Source organism: Lolium perenne, chromosome 4, assembly GCF_019359855.2.
Source record: "Lolium perenne isolate Kyuss_39 chromosome 4, Kyuss_2.0, whole genome shotgun sequence".
Classification (NCBI taxonomy): Eukaryota; Viridiplantae; Streptophyta; class Magnoliopsida; order Poales; family Poaceae; genus Lolium; species Lolium perenne.
In genome coordinates, this window is record NC_067247.2 from 108,031,325 (window position 1) to 108,048,335 (window position 17,011).

The 17,011-nt window shown below is 40.9% G+C and overlaps 1 long non-coding RNA gene across 2 annotated transcripts; it reads right to left on the minus strand.

Moving 5' to 3' along the window:
* Positions 1-757: 757 nt before the first annotated feature.
* On the minus strand, positions 758-4,067 carry LOC127293593 (uncharacterized). Of its 2 annotated transcripts, none has more exons than XR_011744400.1 (6): positions 3,801-4,067; positions 3,289-3,443; positions 3,121-3,194; positions 2,955-3,028; positions 2,600-2,746; positions 758-1,176 (listed from the first exon to the last, which is right to left on the minus strand). It is a non-coding gene; the product is annotated as an uncharacterized lncRNA (long non-coding RNA). The 2 variants fall into 2 exon arrangements; XR_007845972.2 differs by lacking the exon at positions 3,801-4,067 and adding an exon at positions 3,587-3,690.
* Positions 4,068-17,011: the final 12,944 nt, after the last annotated feature.

Genomic DNA, 17,011 nt, shown 5'->3' on the forward strand with positions numbered 1-17,011 from the left:
TCGAGTTCGTCATCAACATCATCAACGAGATTATAGATAACGAGAAGAAGCAAGTTCAATCACCGGCGATTCATTCGTAAGATTAGATCTACAAGTTAAGCGGTTCCGTCTTGAGCTTCGGATGGCCAAGTTGTCTACTTCGGATAAGGCAGTCGCATGATTGGAAAATTCAATGGACAACGCCCCAAACAGTCTGTCGTACGGCCGGCGTTCGCACATATGTGATGATCAGTCAATCGGATGGAGAAACAAATAATCAGCTAGTTGAATCCAAGTTCCAGGAAGAAGAAGCGGAATCAACGCGTGTGCTCATAAAGTAATCAGCTGGCCCGTTCGCTCACCATCGCATGCACTGGAAAAGCAATCGGCTCATACCTCACAAGGATACTGTCAGCGATTCGGCAATCGCGATATCGGAAGAATAAAGCTTCAGCTACGTTGTACGGCCGGCGTCCGCACGAGGCTATCGTGTGCATGGATTAGGTGCTCCAATGACTCAAATTCCAAAGAACCCCACGTTACTCGAAGGAGAGGACACAGCGAGCGCATCTGGGAGATACGAAGAATTCAAGCTTCGTACGAGAAAGGAATTAAGAGGAACTAGATGACCCGTTGCGCTATCACGCAAATGACATGATCAAGTCAGAATTCAAATCATAATTTTTAGCTTACTAAGTAGCTTAAAATCTAACCTAACTATATTACGGACACATCATTCCATTGAGGTGCTACAATAAGATATGACAATTTAGTACGATTTCACACTACGCTTTTCCGCTTTTATGATTTTGTATATGCTCCTCCACCAAATTATGATTATTATACAGAAAAAGGTAGCATCATAAAAGAAGCATAAAAATGACAATTACTAATTCTAAGAAGAATGTTTCTACTTATTGCGAGTAGAAAGCAGAAAAAGTTTGGTTCGAGATTTTGAACCCCTTAACTGATACCACGGGAACAAGAAACTATTACAAAAAATTTGACCACTTGATACCGCCCATCCCGATCGCGATTTGTGTTAACGGCTCAGTCTCTTCCTCTTAACCCATCTTCCAATCCCTCCGCCTTGATCAGCTACACCTCCCTCCATTCCCATCCCATCTAATCTGCTGACCAAGTACTCTATCACGGCCATCCACGCCACCCGCTACTCGCCCCAAGTTTTACCTAGCACTTGATAGAGAACAAAACAGATTAAACATTTGAGAACCCTAAGACAATATGTTGTTATTTCAAAATGCTAACACAATACATTCAATTGAGGCTAGAGGTAAAGCAGTGATACAAAGGACGCTAGCCTACCTGGAATATGAGAAAAGCCAAATCAATCTACAAAATGAACAACTGCCAATTATCAGAGGCAGCAAAACATTTCGAAACCCCAAACTCTACAACCAATAAAGCTCTATCCTATGAACTACAACAATTGATGTGCTTTCCTTTGACTTGTAACCATACAACAACCACACCCTTCTTTTCCTATATAAACCATTATTCTTTCTGTTGCAGAAAAATAAATATGTAGATATGAATAGCACTTTGCTGCCTTGGCGGTGCTTGACAGGGAGGGAGACATGATGGTGTTTCATACTTTGCAGGAGGACACAACTCAGTTAATGTGGTAGTCAACCCAGAACAACAACAATCAGACCCCCAAAAAAATTGGCCCTTCCAGCCTGCTCCCTTACGCGCTAGACGCCGCCTAGTCCTTCCACTGAAGCCGCCCCTCCTTCTCACGCGGTGCAAAAAATAGATCAGGAAGAATGTGTGGGAGAGGGAATGGTGTTGGGATGGTGGGAGAGAGAAGAGGACAAGGCAACGAACCGCTAGGGCCGTTTTCCGTCATCATCCCCAAACAGCAAGCCAACCAACAGTTGGAGACCAATGTACAATCTCGTCAATCATCTAAAAAAGCAAAGGTTGGTCACCACACAATCTTCTAAAGGATCATTTTGAGATAACCCACCATGCAATGGAGCTGATATACCTGCCTGCAATCAAATACGATGGAGATCAACCTCAGAGGTAACTAAACGTGTGGTCAGTAGGATGGATACCGACAGATCTAATTTCCTCTTCATTCTAACTAAACTCATGCTCAAGCATGGACTTTGTTTGAAGGTAAGTGAACAACTAACACGACAATGTACACTAATGCTTTGGCATCAACTGACTATCAGGCTATGTTTTATGGAATAAATAATCTTTCCCAAAATTCTTTAAAACTGAGGACACCTCGAGTGCCACTGTTAATTAACTTGTGTAAATTAAAAAGTGTTGGTTCAGGTTATACAGATCATTAGAAAATGATCATAAGAGAATGTTATGGCACAACACAGTGGATAAGGAATTCCAGGGACCTTGATGAAGTTCAAATCTATCGAATCTATTGATTTCGTATTCGTTTAGCGTATAACCTAACTAAGCAAATTCCACAGACAGTGCATATAGAAACACAACTTTCACATACTCGCAGAATGAAAGAAAAGCAAAGGCCAGAGAACAGGGGTACTCGAGCACTGATTTGCAGCATACACGAAAGTAAAATATGTAAATCTCACACGGGCGGTGATGTTGAAGCCAGTGAAGTTTTTACCATCCTTGGATCACTTGATGGGAGATGAAGGGGCCATTTGCTCGAGCGCCTCGGAGCCATCAGCGTCTGCAACATCCACGCCTCCACTACCGTCCAGGTTAGGACTGAGGAGGACTACCAGCAGGTGTCAACCGTAAACACAAGAATCTGAAGAAAAAAAGATGCACTATAATTCCAGGTATATTGATCAGATTGAAGAGCACATGCACTATAATTTGAAGAGTAATTTTTTCTAAAACCTTATAGCTCTCAAATTGGACAACATACTCAAAAGCAAGCCTATCAAATCAGTAGTAGTACAAAATGAAAGAGTGCCAATGAGCAGAGATATATGTATATTTACCCAGATTAATACCTGGCTTGGAAGAAAGCAACAGCAGGTTTGAATGCACTGCACAATAATGAGGTAGAACCATGCCATCAAATCATCTGCATTCCAATACAATAATGTCCATTATCGAAACTGCTCACATATTGAACAAGAAGATACTATCAAATATAGCCAAGGAGCAAATACTGACAACAGAATATAACAAATACTGCCAGCATACTCGATGTTCACTGGGGTATTCTCTTCCTCCTCCAAATCTAGGCCCTACCGAAACATATCAAGAAATAAAGTTTCTGTAATTTATATACACTACAACAATATTAAACCTCTGAACGATCTATTCTTACCCAAGCCTTACCTAGACGGTGAGGCCATGGGCGTGAGCTGCATATGCAGGCAGTATGGGGAAGGGGCACAAGTTACTTTCGCCCCATGCTTCAACTTCACATCAAATCTGAAGTTTCTGATTGCTCCGCCATGCTGTGGCCACCCCTTAATATTAATTGTTCATGCCTGCAGTAGATATTCACATTATCTATCCTGGGGAAGGGGAGCAACACCAATATTCACACATTGTATTTCGTGAGGTTTAGACTGAACCATAACACACAATACCAAAATTGCCATTAGATAACAAATTACAACCTAGCTGATACCTGGGAAACAAGCTTGGAAAACATAAATCATCGGAGAAGATCATGGGCTTGCATCAATCATTTCAGAATATGTACCCCAAAAATAATTCCCGGTTCAAACGAAAGCACACAAAATCTACAGTTAATGGCAAGAAAGCTAGACACAGATAAAGAGGAGACAAAAGTCCTAGAGATCTGAAACAAAATGGAGCACAGAACATGAGAAATTACTTACCTCTCATTTTCCCATTTTTCTCTTGCTACCCACCCCATCCTCGAAGCTAGCCGTCCACACCCCAGCCGCACCGTGACCCCGCCATCAAGCGCCTCCAATCCCATGCGAAAAGAACCAGATCGGCCTCACATGGATTCTCCTGGTCCAATCACACCCCTCCTCCTCCATTCTCTACAGCCAGGAGGAACAAGAGTGAGAGAAGAGATAGATCGAGAGGAAAAGAGAGAGAGGAGGGAGAAGCATAATCTGCACAAATCTCACCCCTCCTCCATTCCCTATAGCAACGAGAGTGAGAGAAGAGATAGCTAGATCATATGATCCCGGTGTCATCCAAGGTAGAGAAATGCAAGTTAACCCTGCAAAGGTTCATAAAGTTTTTTTCCTATTTAATAATAGTGTAATAATCTTTATATCTCACAGACAACCAACTGACCAATGAACTACATGAAAAGCTGATCTGAAATACATAGCGGAAAACGTGCTTACCAAATTCTGCCTGCAGGCGGCACAGCCACACTGCTAAACCACTTGCGAATCAACAGTCCAACTCCAACATAAACGTGGCCATGTAAAATCTGGGAGGATGGCGGACACACAACTGACGTATATAACCCTTATTGCATTGCAAATGTAAAATTTAGTATACTGTTTGTTCAACTGATTATTAACGAACAGAGTATTGTTTGATTTTTCTCTGCTATTGTTTCAGGAAGATAAGTATGCTACGTATTTGAATTCAGTCCAAGTTCTCACACTAATCCTTCAGCTACAAGGGCATGAAAAACAGTGGAATGAACAATAAAATTAAAATCTACTAATCCCCATTGATGGCAGGAAATTTCAACCAAGTATATTTGTTTGCAGATATAACAATGATATTATTTTTTCAAGAGAAAGGAGAAAGGAAGCAGAGCACATAGCACAAGCTTGGAGAGGTAATGACAGTGAGAGCACATAGCAGGAACAATGATACATTTCTGGTGGCATGGTAAATATAGCAGGAAAATAACCTTATTTACCAGTTTGTGAATGATATCAATATATTAATAGCAGAAGATAAAAAATCTCATTCCGGAGGTTACAATCACACACACATGTTAAAATCTCAACTTATACGCCCTATTTCCGGTAGGCTACGATAAAGACCAGAGTATGACGAAAAAGATCTGTGGGGCTGTGATCCCAGCCAGGTCAAGTGAAAGGACACGGATGTCGCCTAGAGGAGGGGGGGGGTGAATAGGCGATTTAAAACTTTTACGAGATGGGCTTAACAAATGCGGAATAAAACTAGCGTTTACTTTGTCAAGCCCAAAGCCTATATACTATGGTTCACCTATGAGCACCAACAACTTATTCTAAGCAAAGTTTCACCTATGTGCACAAACAACTTAAGCTAAGCAATACAAGCAAGTATGTGATAGCAAGATATATATAACTTCAAGCATGATGGCTATCACAAGGTAAAGTGCATAAGTAAAGAGCTCGGGTATAGAGATAACCGAGGCACGCGGGAGACGATGATTTATCCCGGAGTTCACACTCTTGCGAGTGCTAATCTCCGGTGGAGAGGTGCGGTTGCTTAGAGCTCCCGAACGCCACAAGAGGCTCACCTTGAGGTGTGGTTGCTCGATGCACACCAACGCCACAAAGGCCTCACCCCAAGATGCGGTACTCACACCACACACCGAACGCCACGAAGGCGCCTCACCTAAATCTCTGGTGACCCTCGCCACAAAGGCCTAGGTCACGGTTCCACTAAGGGATTTCCTTCGAGGCGGAAACCGGGCCTTACACAAAGATTGGGGCACACATCCACAACTTAATTGGAGGCTCCCAACAAACCGCCACAAAGGCCTAGAATCCGTCTAGGGTTCCAAGAACCCAAGAGTAACAACTTTCTTGCTTTCACCTCCACGAATCACCGTGGAGAACTCAAACCGATGCACCAAATGCAATGGCAAGAACACCACAAAGATGCTCAAGTCCTTCTCTCTCAAATTCCAACAAAGCTACAAAAGCTATTGGGGAAATAAGAGAGGAAGAACAAAGGAATTCACAAAGAACACCAAGATCAAGATCTAGAGAGTTCCACTCACAAAGAGATGGATTTGATTGGTAGAAATGTAGATCTAGATCTCCTCTCTCTTTTCCCTCAAATGGGGGCAAGAATCATGGAGGGATTGAGAGATAGTGCAAGCTTCTCTAGTTCAACAATGGAGGAGAGAGAGAGTGAGAGAAGCTACAGCCCAAGGAGGAAGAAGGGGGGTATTTATACCCCCCAAGAAAATCGAGCCGTTGGGCAAAACCAGGGCCGGATAATCCGGCCTAAGTAAGTGACATAGGCATCCCAAATGGGCCTGCCGAAGATAGTACCCGGGGTTTACTGAAGGCCCACTACCCGAAGAATAAGAAGATTCGGGAGCCCAAGATATACCAAGGAAAGTCAAGAGTTGTAATGGGAAGTGTTATTTGTAATCTGGCGGGATGAGTTAGAAACCGTCCCGGACTCTGTAACTTGTATAGCACGAATCCCTCGGCTCCACCTCCTATACTCCCATCGGGAGAGCAATATAAGTCATATTTGACTCGATAAAATGTGCCATTCCAACAGCCGGAAAAGCACTCGACAATATATTCTCAGAACGCCGAAGTTGCAATCAATTTCTGAATGCCGCAAATTTGCGAAGGTAAGACCCCAGATCCGTTCTGTTGGGCGTGGCATCGCCGAAGACTGCGCTCTGCTACTTTTATCCGTATCAACAGATACGAAGAAAAATCCTAACGGACGCGTTAGGTACCCGATAAATTTGACTGGGACTCGACAGAATGGTAAGACCTTAAGCGGCACCTGTCGAAGTTTACACCAGTATCCCGAGATTATGTCCAGGGACGTGATTTTGAAGTAGGTTTTTGCGGATTGCCACTAGAGCAGTTAACTAGTACCTGATCCGTCAGATGAACTAGCCCCAACTACCATTATCCCTGTACAATATAGAATTTTATGTGAAGAAATATAAAAAAAGTTAAAGCTTTCGAGTAAAAATAAACAGTGGAGATTTTCCCTGATTCTACGATTCAAGCAAAATCTCGGGGGCTACTGACATAGGCATCCCAAATGGGCCTGCCGAAGATAGTACCCGGGGTTTACTGAAGGCCCACTACCCGAAGAATAAGAAGATTCGGGAGCCCAAGATATACCAAGGAAAGTCAAGAGTTGTAATGGGAAGTGTTATTTGTAATCTGGCGGGATGAGTTAGAAACCGTCCCGGACTCTGTAACTTGTATAGCACGAATCCCTCGGCTCCACCTCCTATATAAAGGGGGAGCCGAGGGACGAAGAAATAATCGAATCATTGTCTACAAACCCTAGTTTTCATAATCGTCGAGTACTTTTCGGCTGAAACCTTCGAGATCTACTTACCCTCTACTTCCAACTAAACCCTAGCCTACAATCCATAGGTATTGACAAGTTGATACCTTGTCAGTAAGGGCCGGATAATCCGGCCACAGGGACAAAACCTGGTCAAAATCCGGCCAAAAGTCCGACCCCTATACTGAGCAGCAATTCCTCAGGTCCTTAGCCGATTTCGAGGGGGCCGGATATTTCCGAAATATCCGGCCCGGATAATCCGGCCCGGATATTTCCGAAATATCTGGCCTAAGCAAACTGCAGGAACACCAAAACTAAAACGGGCATAACTTTTGCATCCGGACTCCGATTTCGATGATCTTGGGCTCGTTGAAATCACAACAACGAGCTCTACAACAATATGCATAGAAACATCATAGTCCAGCAAAGGAGGATAGAAACAAATGATGAAAGGTTTGACCTATCTCAAAAAGACATACCGGTAAAACCTCCAATCTTGAAAATGCAACAAGTTGCCCATGGAAAAACCATTCTCAATGAACTAGAGCTTGTCATGAGAATAAGCACAACCTCTAAAACATCACATGGATAAGATCCAAATAAAACCAAGTAAGATGATGAACCAAACTCGAAAACGCAACCAGTGATCTATGCGAAATTCATTTTCGATGAACTATAGCTTGTCATGAGAATAAGCACAAGCTCTAAAACATCACATGCATAAGGTCCAAATAACAACCAAGAAAGATGATGAAAGGATGCAAAGGTTTGAGCTCTCTCCGAACGATACGATCGAGTTACTCACTCGAGAGCCCTCTTGATAGTACGGCAACTAAACTATAAACCGGTCTCCGACTACACTATGAGACCGGTGAGAAAGAAACCCTATCAAAAGCAAACCTTATACTTGCGCATTCCACTTGAGCTCGATGACGACGATCTTGACCTCAACAAGATGGAACGCCTTTCTTGCTTGTGCTTGCTTGACGAAGTCTTGTGGATTGCTCCCCCATAATCCACCATGGGAGAGCTTCTTCTTCAGCGCATCTTCACATAACCATGACCACCATGTGGATTGCTCCCCCATAATCCACCATGGGAGAGCTTCTTCTTCGGCGCATCTTCACATATCCATGATCACCATATGGATGGCAAGACTCAAGCAAAGGATCTCTTCGAGATGGCTCATCTTGAACTTGCACTTCATTTCTCCATGGCAAGCTTCAAGCTTATGAACTCTTCGAGTTGGCTCATCTTGAACTTGCACTTCATTTTTCATTCTTCATCATATTGATGTCTTGAAGTAACTTGAGGGCTCACTTCATCTTCATCTTCAAGACATACTTGACACTTGATATCCTTCATCAATTTCTTCTTATTGCAACCTTGAAGCCAACAAATGGTTCAAGAATTGCCTATGGACAACTCCTACAAATATAACTCAATGCAAACATTAGTCCTAGGGATTGTCATTAATTACCAAAACCACACATGGGGGCTCCATGCACTTTCAATCTCCCCCATTTTGGTAATTGATGACAATCTCTTTGAGAGGGTTTATATAAGGAATTTAAGTAACAAATAAGTTGAATATATAGAGCAAACTCCCCCATAATATATGCATGTGTGAATGATCTTGACTTTCATTGCATATATTGGCATTCAAAGCCTAGTGGAGTTTCCTCTAAATATTCAACTATGCAAAGCAACAAGATGCAATGCAATAAATGCACATGCTTAAGCACAAAGCAAAGACATAACCAAATTCCCTTAAACCCTCCAAACTTCTCCCCCATTGGCACCAATTGCCGAAATGGGTGAAAAATTTAGAAGGCCAATATAGTGAGAGTTCCTCCATAGCGTGTGCATTTCTCATAATTTGAGTGGAATGCACATATCCAATAATGAATATTCGGAAGGAATCACACCATAGATAGGATCAAAGATTGCAAAAAGATAACAAAGTAAAGAAGCTTCAACAAATGAAGCAAGCAACCAAATGAACCACAAAGAAGATACCAAAAGAAAGATAGATATTATGATAAGATCAAGAAGATTGCTCTAAATAATATGAGGAAGCTCCCCAAGGTTTGTGCACAAAACTAGACAAATTGCATTGGAGAATAAAGTGCACAAACATTGAATCATCACTCCCATAATATCATTCAAAACAAAAGATACCAAGTGAATCAAACTCTAATGATCACCACAAAATAGTGCCTTAAATAGAATGAGGAAGCTCCCCAAGGTACATGCATAAATTAAAATGTTGCATTTGAATACAATATGCATAACATGGAATCCTTACTCCCTCATTACCATTTAAAACACAAAAATTTGCAATAGATCATAGATAGAAAATTAAGCTTAACACTTGCAACAAACAAATGGTTGAGCAACAAGTAGGAGGCACCATAATAAAAGGCTCAACCAAGAGGATATGTGAAAGGCATGATAAAGCATATTATAAGACTATTACAAGGATGAGCAAAAAGCATCATCATAGTCTTCAATGAATTATATTGCTTAGCATGACCAATCAACATGCAACAAATAAATAAGATATCAAATGGAGATGTATCATCTCTTATGTGTATAAGTTTCTCTAAGTGAGCAATATCACAAAGATATTTATCCACAAAGAAACATGCACACACAAAATGGATACTCAAGAAATATAGTATGATATCCCAAAATGAAGTCATGCAATATACCAATAAGAATTTTTGCTTAATAGCATGGCCAAAGGCTCAATTTTGTCTTATTGTACATTCATGAACTTCAACCACAAACATCTAAAATACATCACAAATATCAACAAGGGATAGAAGTTAGTTGAGATGCATTTAGAAAGGCAACAAGTATCACAAACGAGGATACCAAAAGAAATAACTAAATTTGCACTTTCATCTATATTACACACATGAGAGCCTTGAGGGATTGATATGCAATAAAATTGCTAGATGGGCATAGATGGGATGGGTGAATCATGAGCATGATTTTATATACTTCCCAACATATGTACTCATCTCAAATTACTCACATTCGCAATAAAGAGGTTTCGTTAAGACTTTAGCAAGAAGCACAATATTTGCAAATCAAGAGATTCATGCCAAGATGCAACCACATGGTTGGATGCTAGAAAAATATGCATGAGAAGATACTTGTTACCGAGATAGCATTGGTGTGGATGTAGTAGATATGTGTTCGTTGACCATCCTAGCTTGCCTCAAGTTACCATTGAGTCACCACTTCTCCCCAAGAGTGAGACAAGCATCCAATGCATATCCATTGTACCTAACACAAAGGTAAGTACAAAAAGGTCCCCAAACTAATTGGGTCCGAAGTAGTTAGACACACTACAACATATAGGACAAACTCCACAATACTATGTGCATATAGATATGAAATTGAATTTCATGCACATCTTAGCCAAATTAGGATTTGATGGAGTTTACCCTATATATTGGATCAAAGAAAGTAACACATGCCATAAGATAGACATATATTGAAGATGCATGCACAATACTTTCAAGAACCAAAGGAAGATATAATTTGGACAAAACACCAAATAAATCAAGAGACAATGGTTGTCCAAATTATATCAAAGAATCAAATCAACACAAGATTGACTCCAACGAATTATCTCATTATAAGAAGCTAATTAAACCTAAACACCAAGGAATGAGATAACCAACTCCCAAGAGAGCAAGGTTCCAACACATAAACCAAACCCTCGAAACTTTTTATGATGGCACAAAGTACCAAAAAGAAAATTTATGTCTCCCAAAACCAAATTGTCGATAATGATCAAGAGATGTTAAGCCTTCTAACAAATATAGGAGAGCTCCCCCAAGATTAGTGCATTATCTAGGATTTTGCATATGAATACAAAATGCACAAAACTAGGATCATCACGCTACCTATATCTACTAAAAATGCTAAGAAAGTTTGAAAAGACAAATTAAATACATAAGATGCTAGGAAGACACATGGGAGTCAAAGAACAACACATTCATGGCAATAAATAAGAAAATTTAAACACACGAGCCAATTTAAATATGATCAATAAATTTCTACCTCATAATAGATTGCCAATTGTCCTAGGACACAAGGTATTAGGAAATATTTCCCGGTGGTAGTTTGTAAGTATATGTAAGATCATATTTACACCAAATAAAGCATATGGTAAAAGATAAGAGTTAACCATCATGCAAAGAGAGTTTCTTGATAGCTTCAATTAGTCATACCAACATGCAAAGCAATTAATAGTATTCATACCAACATGCAAAGCAATTAATAGTATTCATACCAACATGCAAAGCACTTAATAGTATTCATACCAACATGCAAAGCAATTAATAGTATTCATACCAACATGCAAAGCAATTAATAGTATGACTTGAAGCATGTGGTTTTCCAAAAATGTATTGAGGGACACATTGTGAAAAACCATGCCAAGAAAAACTTTCACAAATAAGATCCACAAAGATATTAGCAATGAAGCCATTTAAGAAAATTGGAACTTGTTTGAGAAAACATGTCACATATGAGAGATAATTTACAATATCAATTCTATGTGACACAACCTCAAGTGTTCACATTTCTTAGGCTTGTAATATGCACAAAGCTTATTACTCCCCCATAATGTGATAAGGAATTTATTTTCACAAGAGGCAAATAAGATCCAACTAGAGATATTAATGGACATTAGAATTTGAATTTCTCATGAAGATGACATACCACATAGAGACTAGATAATCTCGCAATATCAATTCTAAGTGATATTCCTCATGTACACACATTGTTAGGATTGTGAAATTCCTAAAGGCATATCACTCCCCCAAAATGTTATAGTCCATTAATCTCTCATAAGAGCCATATAAGATACAACAAGATGCAAAGAGGCTCCAACACAAGCACAAATACATGGTGTGCAACCTAACATTCATAGACTTGATTTCTCAAGAAAAACAAGTAGGATGCACAACATATACAAACACATGTTAGGAACAAAACTAACACATGCAAAGGGGCGAGTAACTTTCAATATAAATGAGTTGAGCACATGTTACCGCAAGGAGGAACATTGGGTATATGATAGAAGTAAGATAACCAAAAGACTTGGCTTGAGATAATATAAATGATGAAGATCCCTTAATTCTTCATGATGTAGCCAAGTCTCCAATGCCCTCCAACAAGCACCTATTGATCAAGCTTTGGATTGTTGGTCCCCAACTAAGTTGGGTCCTAAGAGGTTAGTCACAATAGGCTTGGCAACCCAAATGGTTCTTTTCTTGACCCCACTTTGAGCACCAACAAATTTGGCAAACACATTGCCACCCTCGTCCTTACGAAGATAATAAACATTATCAATGGTGATAGAGTTCGATGAGGTACCGATAGTGCAAAAGGAGGAGATGTGGCCCTTCTCATGGCATATGTAGCAAGTTCTTTTCTTCTCCTTCTTCTCACTAGATTTCTCCACAATGGGAGCATTGGCTTGATTCTTCTTGGGAAGTGGCATTTCTTCAACTTGAGGTTGAATATGAGTTTAAGCTTGAGGCCGCTTCCCTTTTTGCTTCTTCTTCAAAGGGCAAGATCTAACATGATGCCCTTCAATTTTGCACTTGAAGCAAACAATCTTCGCCGGGTCTTTGACTTGTAATTGACCCTTCTTAATATTGTTGCTCTTGGACTTGTTCTTGTTGTTGGAGTTGAATCCAAGTCCACTCTTGTCATTGGGCGATTGTTGCACACTCAACATCTTGTCAAGTTTGCATTTCCCTTCATGACTCTTTACCAAGTCGTTCTTCAAAGAAGTGACTTGGGCCTTGAGCTCTTTGATTTCCTCTACATGGTTAGTAACAACACAAGTACTAGAGGAAGTAGAACCTTCATTGTTAGAGCAACAAGGCAAGGAAGATAATTCATCACAAGATTTAGCAATACTATGAGTGGACGAATTACTAGGACTAGCACATGGTAATATAGCATTTTGAGTAGTAGTGCTAGTATCCACATGAGGCTCACAAGGTGTTGCCTTTGATATGATAGCCTCATGAGCTAACTTTAGCCTATCATGAGAAGCTAGAAGATCCTCATGGGAGCTAGAAAGCTTTCCATGATTTTCTTCCAATTTCCCATAATTTCTAGTTAGCAATTCAAGTTGAGCCCTTAGCTCAACATTCTCCTTCAAGATAGATGCTTCACAAAAAGTGGAGTTAGTAGCACAATCATCATCACAAGACATTTCAAGAAGAGAGGGTAACATAGCATGCTCTTTTAAATAGGAAGCTTGAAGTTTCTCATGGGACTTGGTGAGGATAGAGTGTTCGCTCTCCAAGACCTTGTGGGCCTTGTCTAGATCATCTAGATCCTTAACAAGTTTATCATGACCAACGCCAACTTTGGAATTTTCCTTTTTAAGCATTTTTACTTGAGCTTTAGCATGGTCTCTTTCCTTAGTGAGTTTATAAACTATTTCATTTTGAGACACTTCAAGGGTTTCAAGTTGCTCTTCAAGAGAGGCTACGGTCTCTTGTTCTTCTTCAAGTTCATTCTTTAATGATGCTACATCATCGGCATACTCTCGTTCAAGAGCACCCTTTTTATCAATGGTGTTCTCATGCATCCAAATAAGTTTTTGGCTCTCAATAGCGGTAGTCAAGATTTCAAAGAAGTGAGAGCTAGCAATTTTATCATTGTAAAGAACCTTGAATACACTCTTACCCTTATCGCGTAGAGAGACAACCCAATCCTCTTCTTCATATTCATCCTCATCCTTATCACCACGAGAAATATTAGGTTCCATGGTAGGAGGTACCATGGAACCCTTGGCCATAAGGCATATATGAGGACCGTGAGATAAAGATGAGGAGTTACTTGAGGCTCCTTTCAAGATCTTGTCTTGACCAATAGAATTTTTGGTTTCCTCTACATTGTTAGTCACATAACAACTAGAGGAAATAGAAGCATTTTTATCATGGTCACAAGACAAAGAAAGCATATCATCTTGAGATTTATTCAACAAACTTACACATGATATGCAAGGACTATTAACACAAGCATGTAGATGATTTATAGTGCTATATGTGTTTATGTCCATAGATGAAGCATTGCAATGAGATAGAGATGAAGAATCATCAATATTAAGCTCAATATCAACATTGCAATTTTCATCACCACTCACCATATCATTACCTTGTGTCTTGCCACACATTGGTGAAGTGGAAGAAGATGAGAACTCATCACGGCCGGAAGTGAAATCAATACAATCATCCTCAATAATATTGGACACATCATATTTATCTTGAAGCTTTGTCCATAATTCATGAGCGCTCCCAAAAGGCATGATTGATGAAGTAACTACATTGCTCACAACAATGGAAAACACATGAGAAGCAAGAGCATCGAGACAAGAGTTTTTCTTCTCCTCATAAGATAAATTTTGGGGATCCTTAGGAGAAGAAAAACCCATGTCAAGAAATTGCTCCATGTTCGGGGAAATACCCCTCAAAATATTAAGCACATAATTTTTCCAAAGATCATAATTTGTGCCATCAAATATAAACAAGTTATTGTGATCTAATCCCCTAACCGACATCTTTACTCTCAAGGCGGTGAAGCCTAAGAATGAGAGACCTTGCTCTGATACCAATTGAAAGGACACGGATGTCGCCTAGAGGGGGGGTGAATAGGCGATTTAAAACTTTTACGAGATGGGCTTAACAAATGCGGAATAAAACTAGCGTTTACTTTGTCAAGCCCAAAGCCTATATACTATGGTTCACCTATGAGCACCAACAACTTATTCTAAGCAAAGTTTCACCTATGTGCACCAACAACTTAAGCTAAGCAATACAAGCAAGTATGTGATAGCAAGATATATATAACTTCAAGCACGATGGCTATCACAAGGTAAAGTGCATAAGTAAAGAGCTCAGGTATAGAGATAACCGAGGCACGCGGGAGACGATGATTTATCCCGGAGTTCACACTCTTGCGAGTGCTAATCTCCGGTGGAGAGGTGCGGTTGCTTAGAGCTCCCGAACGCCACAAGAGGCTCACCTTGAGGTGTGGTTGCTCGATGCACACCAACGCCACAAAGGCCTCACCCCAAGATGCGGTACTCACACCACACACCGAACGCCACGAAGGCGCCTCACCTAAATCTCCGGTGACCCTCGCCACAAAGGCCTAGGTCACGGTTCCACTAAGGGATTTCCTTCGAGGCGGAAACCGGGCCTTACACAAAGATTGGGGCACACATCCACAACTTAATTGGAGGCTCCCAACAAACCGCCACAAAGGCCTAGAATCCGTCTAGGGTTCCAAGAACCCAAGAGTAACAACTTTCTTGCTTTCACCTCCACGAATCACCGTGGAGAACTCAAACCGATGCACCAAATGCAATGGCAAGAACACCACAAAGATGCTCAAGTCCTTCTCTCTCAAATTCCAACAAAGCTACAAAAGCTATTGGGGGAATAAGAGAGGAAGAACAAAGGAATTCACAAAGAACACCAAGATCAAGATCTAGAGAGTTCCACTCACAAAGAGATGGATTTGATTGGTAGAAATGTAGATCTGGATCTCCTCTCTCTTTTCCCTCAAATGGGGGCAAGAATCATGGAGGGATTGAGAGATAGTGCAAGCTTCTCTAGTTCAACAATGGAGGAGAGAGAGAGCGAGAGAAGCTACAGCCCAAGGAGGAAGAAGGGGGGTATTTATACCCCCCAAGAAAATCAAGCCGTTGGGCAAAACCAGGGCCGGATAATCTGGCCTAAGTAAGGGCCGGATAATCCGCCCCCCCCGGATAATCCGGCCACAGGGACAAAACCTGGTCAAAATCCGGCCAAAAGTCCGGCCCCTATACTGAGCAGCAATTCCTCAGGTCCTTAGCCGATTTCGAGGGGGGCGGATATTTCCGAAATATCCGGCCCGGATAATCCGGCCCAGATATTTCTGAAATATCCGGCCTAAGCAAACTGCAGAAACACCAAAACTAAAACGGGCATAACTTTTGCATCCGGACTCCGATTTCGATGATCTTGGGCTCGTTGAAATCACAACAACGAGCTCTACAACAATATGCATAGAAACATCATAGTCCAGCAAAGGAGGATAGAAACAAATGATGAAAGGTTTGACCTATCTCAAAAAGACATACCGGTAAAACCTCCAATCTTGAAAATGCAACAAGTTGCCCATGGAAAAACCATTCTCAATGAACTAGAGCTTGTCATGAGAATAAGCACAAGCTCTAAAACATCACATGGATAAGATCCAAATAAAACCAAGTAAGATGATGAACCAAACTCGAAAACGCAACCAGTGATCTATGCGAAATTCGTTTTCGATGAACTAGAGCTTGTCATGAGAATAAGCACAAGCTCTAAAACATCACATGGATAAGGTCCAAATAACAACCAAGAAAGATGATGCAAGGATGCAAAGGTTTGAGCTCTCTCCGAACGATACGATCGAGTTACTCACTCGAGAGCCCTCTTGATAGTACGGCAACTAAACTATAAACCGGTCTCCAACTACACTATGAGACCGGTGAGAAAGAAACCCTATCAAGAGCAAACCTTATACTTGCGCATTCCACTTGAGCTCGATGACGACGATCTTGACCTCAACAAGATGGAACGCCTTTCTTGCTTGTGCTTGCTTGACGAAGTCTTGTGGATTGCTCCCCCATAATCCACCATGGGAGAGCTTCTTCTTCGGCGCATCTTCACATAACCATGACCACCATGTGGATTGCTCCCCCATAATCCACCATGGGAGAGCTTCTTCTTCGGCGCATCTTCACATATCCATGATCACCATATGG